This window comes from Phalaenopsis equestris, unplaced genomic scaffold, assembly GCF_001263595.1.
Source record: "Phalaenopsis equestris unplaced genomic scaffold, ASM126359v1 Scaffold001113, whole genome shotgun sequence".
Taxonomy (NCBI): Eukaryota; Viridiplantae; Streptophyta; class Magnoliopsida; order Asparagales; family Orchidaceae; genus Phalaenopsis; species Phalaenopsis equestris.
In genome coordinates this window covers 12,283-19,376 of record NW_018165552.1, presented here as the reverse complement: position 1 = coordinate 19,376, position 7,094 = coordinate 12,283, and the positions used below count along the sequence as shown (strand labels likewise).

General features: G+C 32.7%; 1 pseudogene; it reads right to left on the bottom strand.

The window, feature by feature from the left end:
- Positions 1–5,469: 5,469 nt before the first annotated feature.
- Positions 5,470–6,686, bottom strand: LOC110033212 (annotated as a pseudogene).
- Positions 6,687–7,094: the final 408 nt, after the last annotated feature.

Here is a 7,094-nt window from a genome sequence, read left to right as displayed (position 1 = left end):
AATAAAATTACAGGAAACAAAACAAGGGGAAAATGTTCAAGCTGCCCCTACCGAGTTCTATGTCGCAGCCTGTTAATTCCCTAGAAGTTTTAATGGATGATTTTCTAGAACAAAATACAATAGGTTCATTCGTCCTTCAAAAATATCCAAAAGATCAGAAGGATGTTTGAAGCATGACTCCAAACAACCTTTAGAATCATTTGAAAACATATCGAGTTCATTTGAACTTACTATATTGTTTAGATAATCATCTAAAGTTAAACTTAGGGTTTGATTGATCAAAATACTCTGTGCTTAGTGAACGTGTTGTTTTAATTCTCTCATGAGAGGGGTACTTAATTAGTCATTTCATATTTTACTTAAAAGAGCATTTTTTTATAATTAGGCTTGATTTATATTTGACATGCTTAAATTAATGTTATAAAAATTTAAAATAGTTAATTACTAAGTTCATGACCAAATAAAAATTAATTGAATTCTCATACATGTTAACAAATAAATTAGAAAATTTAATAATGAATTCATTAAAAAATTTTAGCATTAATATAAAATTCATTGAGCCTTTTTAATTATTCACTATTTGAGCAAAATAATAGCAAGGCTGAAAAAAAAAAGGTGAGGATTTAATTAAGTATGCGGAGGAGATGATGTGCACTATTGGTTGGCATTTCCCAGTTCCCACGGCACGCAAAAGTCCCGTATTAAAGTAGGCGGATAGTGAGCCCGAGTCTCAGTCACGTGTATATGTGGGTCAAAAGTGCGTGCCAAGTTGCATTAAAGGCTACAATGACATGACGGCAGGCTGCGGCTGTCAATTAACAAGGAGATGTTGCGCTCACTTTTGAAGTATTTTAACTAAGGGTTTGAAAAATATTATTTTTATAACTAAACATCACATAAAAAAATAATATATTATCTTAAAAAATAAAAAATATTTTTTATAATGAACTGAAACATAAAAATAAAATAAAGTTTTAATTATATTACCAATTTTTTTTTTTAATACTATTAAAATAGTAGCTAGCTTTTTTATCATTTTCAAAACAAATATAAGGATTTGATCTTAGAATGCTCCTAAGTACACATCACCTAAGAAAGAGCTATGTGAGGAAGAAAGAAAGAGATAAGACAACAATGTGAATAGGGAAGAAGAAGAAAAATCTCTTAGAATTTTATTAATATTAAATGATTAGTTACAAAGAGTTTATGGGATCAATTCTCTCATTATCTGTCTCCAAAATGACCTCTAATTAGAGATTGGGTTGGACTGTGGGATGCTACATATCACTACATAAGAAATAAAAATTACATCATACAAAATATGAAATAAAAGTATGCAATAAAGTAGCTAGATGTGACCCATGTATCTTGTCAAACTATTCGACCACTGGGCAAATTAATCAAGTCAACCAAAGTTGTTGGGAGAAGTTGCAATGAGAGTTGTTGTCGATGACTAGCCAAATTACTTCAGTAATCTAGTTGGCTAAGCTAATTGATTGAATTAATTAGTTGGGTTGTTTTACCCTACTAGTGGCCAAATTATATGGCCAAATCATGTGGTTGATCTGTTAGGTAAAGCTGTCGTGCTGAATTAACTAGACAAACCTACTAGTTGGCTTGTAGCTTGACACAAATTTGTTCTAGCACCAAATTATATGGCCAAATCATGTGGTTGATCTGTTTGGTAAAGCTGTCGTGCTGAATTAACTGGACAAACCTACTAGTTGGCTTGCAGCTTGACACAAATTTGTTCTAGCGGGCTTTTGCTATACATATTTAATTATTTGATTCCATTATCTCTTTAATAATACATCTAAAAAATAATAAGAAAATTAGAATTTTCACCTTAATTTGATAAATGCATATAAATAAAATTATTTAGGATATTTTATCTTCCTTTTAATTTATGTTTTGCAAGATGAGGTCTTCTCGTCAGGCTATCATTATTAAATCTACTTTTTCTATTTTTGTTAATACCTTGCCTTTTGTTCTCTCGTCTTTGGCATCTGTGAGCCTTTTTTTTTTCAGCAAGCTACGAATTAGCTTGTTCGCTAATTACAATAAACCATTTATTCTAGGATGGTGAATAGAAATATAGTTTTGGTGGATTACCTATATTTTACAAAAGCCTTTGATCTTTATATCAACAAATTTTATTTTATAATCGATGAAAGTAATCATGGGCAACCTGCACCTACAAATAAAGTCGCTCCAAATGAAGTTGCACATGACTATGACTATGTTCTTGGTTTCTACCCACTTGAGGAAGTAGAATGAATTTCTTTTGGCCCTTTGCTAAAGGAAAAGGATTAATAAGATCCATGCCTCATATTATAAATTTCCACGGTATAGTGATGTTTTTTATACTTGTGACATGGACTAGCAGCATATGAGAAAACTTTTTACATTTGTCACATCTTTTGGAGAATTCTTCAGCATATTTGTGGAAAGTGGGCAAAAAATAGCCTTATTTGAAGATTCAGTTTGCCAATGAGCTCTAGGATGGCTTCCACACTCTTCTAAATGCACTTTTTTTAACATATTGGTGACTTTTTTTTCTTGACTTTGAGAAGATATAATGAATTAATCGTTCTTCTAAAGAATTTGCTATAAACTAATAAGCAATGGGTCATCTTGATTTTGAATCTTTTAAGATCTACTATGCTTAATAATACATGCCAGACTTCAAGTATTTGATAAATGGATCCATGCAACATGGCTTCTATTGGAACTCAACTGCCATCACTTTTAACTCTATTATTATTGTGGGCATTAGTTTTAGAACTAGTCTTCTACTACGGTTCTTTAACTTGATAGTAAATTTGTGAATTAGCTTGATTCGCCAGGGATGTATACAATCTTAAAGTATTTGAACTTCCATAATTTTTTCTCTATTTTAAATATTTACTTCTACATGATGTATTTTCAAACTTCATATTCAACATTGACCTACTTCATAATAAACTGTGTCTGAATGTATAAGATGTTGTTTCATGACTACACCATTGTTAAATCATAGTTCAACAATGAGAGTTTCATATTTGGCTTAATTATTAGTAATTTTGAAATAAATATATACAAAATGATATATTGATATGATGGATGGACTCTAGAGCACCATATTAATGCCAACTCTATGGTTGTTGTTTGCTCCATCTATGAAAAAAGTCCATAATATTCTATCTGTGATAGTTTCTTCTTTGCCAAAACTTGATTTAGAGAAGTAACCAAGAAATTCAAGTATAGCTTGCGGTTTTACTGTACTTCTCAACACATAAGAGATATTGAACTCATAGAGTTTAGTTGTTATGACAAGTTTGATTGAATACAAAAGCTTGGAACCTCTCAATATCTTACTAAAAATATATAAAAAATTGCTTCATATTCTTTTATTAATAAAATACTAAGCTGACAACTTCTCTTCCAACTCTTAGGAAAATTAGGAACTCTTTGCTACATTTTGGATTTTAAAGAAGAGGAGGAAAAGATAGGATGTTCCTCAGCTAGATGAAAGCAAATCCAAACTCTTTATACTAAGAAAATTATTTTAAAGAAAGGAAAATATTTATCTCATGACTTTCAGATGAAGTGATTCATGCTAACATTTTATTCTATTAATTTAATTAACTCAAGTTTATAAGGGAAGACATTTCTAAAATAACTTTAACCTGTGTATCTAAGTACCTTGAGATTCATGTTGACTTTTCTCGATGTTTCAAAGGTATATCATAGGTCAATTATACGTTATTCAGGTTTAATTTTAATAAACACATCATCCACATATTTTTCATTACTCTTTGTGATTTGAGAATATTACATACATCATATTTTGATAAGTTACACCTATGTTCTTAAGGTTAAAGGGTAGTGCATTTTAGCTTTTCGTTTCATCACTAATGATGAATGCAATTTTGAAGAATCCATATCGTGTATCTTGATCGTATGGTTGATGGAGAGGGATAAAAGAAACTCATGACCAAATAGCACTTACAAAGTCAAGCTAAAGTATCTATTTAATAATTATTTTTTAGATAAAATGAGTTTAGTTGGTGAAGTCTACACACATTTTCCATTTGTCATTATGCTTTGATACCATAACTACATTTGGGATCTACTCTAAGTACTTGACATCTCTAGTAAAATATGTGTTGAGTAGCTTACATACCTATGTCTGAATAAACTCTATAAGTGTAGTAGCAACTACCTCATCTTTTACTTAATAGATTGAACTAGGGATTGACACCGAGTCAGTAATAGAAAGATTAATTCAAACTCCATAATTCTCATAATCATATGTCTCTATGTTTATATAAAGCTGCAAATAAATCACTTTTTTGTCCATTATCAAAAGTTTGGCTTCGATGGGAAGTTCATTAAAATTCTCCTTCTATAGCGATGACTTAATGAATATTTTAGTTTCTAAGTCAATATCTCTTTTTTATTTAATCATAGTATATCCTTCTGTATATTATCAATAGCCAGTAAATAACAAGCTTAAGATTGTGTTTGGTATTCTTTTGATGGTAAAAACTTCTTTTCTTTCTAGGAGTTCTAATTTATAAATATATAGTAGGTCGAGATTACAGCTTCAAATGTATTTAATAGAGGTCATCCAAGGATGAAAATGTATGTAACTAACAAATATTTTGTGATATAGTAGGCCATGGCTATAAATCTATCACTTTCCCCAAGTGAATGGCAAGGCAATGACTCTTACCATGTCCTTCCTTTTCTTCTAAAAATCCAATAATTGTCCTTGTTGGTGACATGTTTGTTGTGAATCATTTACAAACACATTTTCAAAACTTTGGGAGTATATATCATAGTGTAATAATATATGGCTCAAATGTCTACAAGAAGTTCTTTCATGTTAAAGAAAATGGCATTGCTCAAAAGCATGCCTTACATTAAGCAATACATCCTACTAACGCCTTGGAGTTAAGAACAAATTTTAGGTGTCAGTTGTGGTGCCTAGACACAAGGGACATTATTACAACGCTATATTGTAATGCCACAATGCCGTGCTTACTTTTAACTACTTTTAGGGGAACTTCACAACACTATATACAACACTCCAGAGCTATTGCCCATTTTAAAAAAATATTATTGACCATTCCTCCCACTGAATAACCAAAAATTGAGCAAGGACAAGGATCGGCCAAGAGGAAGGCCATTCAGGCTTCAACTTATTATAAATACAAAAAAAAGGAGTAAAAATGAGCCTTCAGAAGAGTTCAAAATGTATTATTCTAAGTTTTTTGTGTTGCGTAGAGAAATCTCCTTGTTGGAGATAAGAGAGGGAAATGAGAGCAAGGCACCACAATTTAAAAAAGATATTTCTTCAACTTAAAATAGGGAATGTAAAAATTGAAGTTTTGGTGTTAGATATGTAATTACATAGGTATGCGTAAATATTCCTTAAAAAAACTATGCTATTAATTTAACAATATACAAAGCTTAAGATCAAAACTATATATCCAAATCATCATCTGGATCTTCATCCGAATCTGGTTGCTCATCGACTGAGTCATGAATGTAATCTCTCACCCTTGCTTTGCATTCTATGGGCTCCCATTTCTACGTTTTGCTGCAAAATATTCAGATCCTCATTCTTCTGAATAAGGGAACGTTGCCCCTCATATATTTGAATGGCTCATCATTGCCCATCTGCACGTTTCTTTTCTGAAAGCCGGATTCTAAATTACAACTTAAGCAACAAGATTTGGCTAACTAACATGTTCTCAGATGGAGTTGCAAATCTAATTCCAGCTTGTTCAATATGAAATTCTTCGTCTAGGAATTTTAATCTTCCATTACGACGAATGAAAAGAACATGGAACCTTCCCTTATGCAAATTTCTTCCAGCCCAAAGCAGGTTCTCTGAGCCTTTTTGTCCATCAGTTATTTGAACCATTGGCTCGGGACTAGCTATCATAAAAGACATATATTCAAAAGCAGCAACAGAATTGGGCTCATGAATGTAAGTACGCATAAGCCAAAGCAAGACTGAAACTTGACCATGGCTTCTAAGGTTGCTAATAAAGTCTGCAACCGATTGCAATGAATTATATCTTAGCATCATACTAACAGAGTCGATGGAGACAGCAAAGCAACCCCGGTCTTCTGTAAATCCTTTTCCAAGCTCCAGAATTGAAGATAACAATTTGATGATATCCTTCACATCCTTGCATACATAGTGACAATCTGTCAAAGCTGTCTTATCAGGCCACTAAACAGACGAATCTATTCCTTCCAACCAAAAGGATCAGAGTAACAGTCAAGAAACCGCAAGGATAGTGATATATGAAATCCTCTATGATTTAGCAAACTTATGTAATTTGCATTTGAGTTTAATTGTGGCGCGCCACACGCCAAGTGAGCCCCACCGCAATACATTGGCATTGGCCAACGTGAAAAACTGTGGAGCCCACTTGACACTTGGCGCCCCACTATTAGACTTCTTATGTAATATTTTTTTAGAATGGCTAGCTCTGTATAAGTGCAACAAGTACCAGTCCATGTGCATGGGATTTTCCTGTGCAAACATTGGTAGCGAGAGAGCATAGAAAGTAATTGAAGGCATGGAATGTTGCATGGCTTTGCAGAATATGCTTAATGGTTAATGCAAATGAATGTTCTCCCTCGAGAGACCCATCCCTCAATGATCTACAGATCAATTTGGTCATGGAAAGCCCTAAACAGAATAGAAGCAAGGGAAAAAATATATTGTTCTTTCGCTCGATCAGTATGATCTTGAGGAGCTCGGAGGTCAGAAATCTGGTAGGCGGAGAGAGTGCATATGTCGGAGCCCGTGCGCGGCTCCATGAAGGAAAGAATATTACCTTTGGCCTCTGGGTGTCAGCAATATAAAGTCACGTCAATAGGACTCATTCTCATATAAAATAAGTTAGAAAAATTCACCTCTATTTGACCCAAATCCGTAGGAGGAAGTTTGAAGACGAAGAAGTTTAAAAATGAAGTTTGAAGGAGAAAAAAAATTGTGACGATGGATAGCAAATAGATAATTTAAATCTTATGGTAATTACTTCTCAATTTGGAAAACATCGTTAGAAATCATCCGCAAAGTTATTACA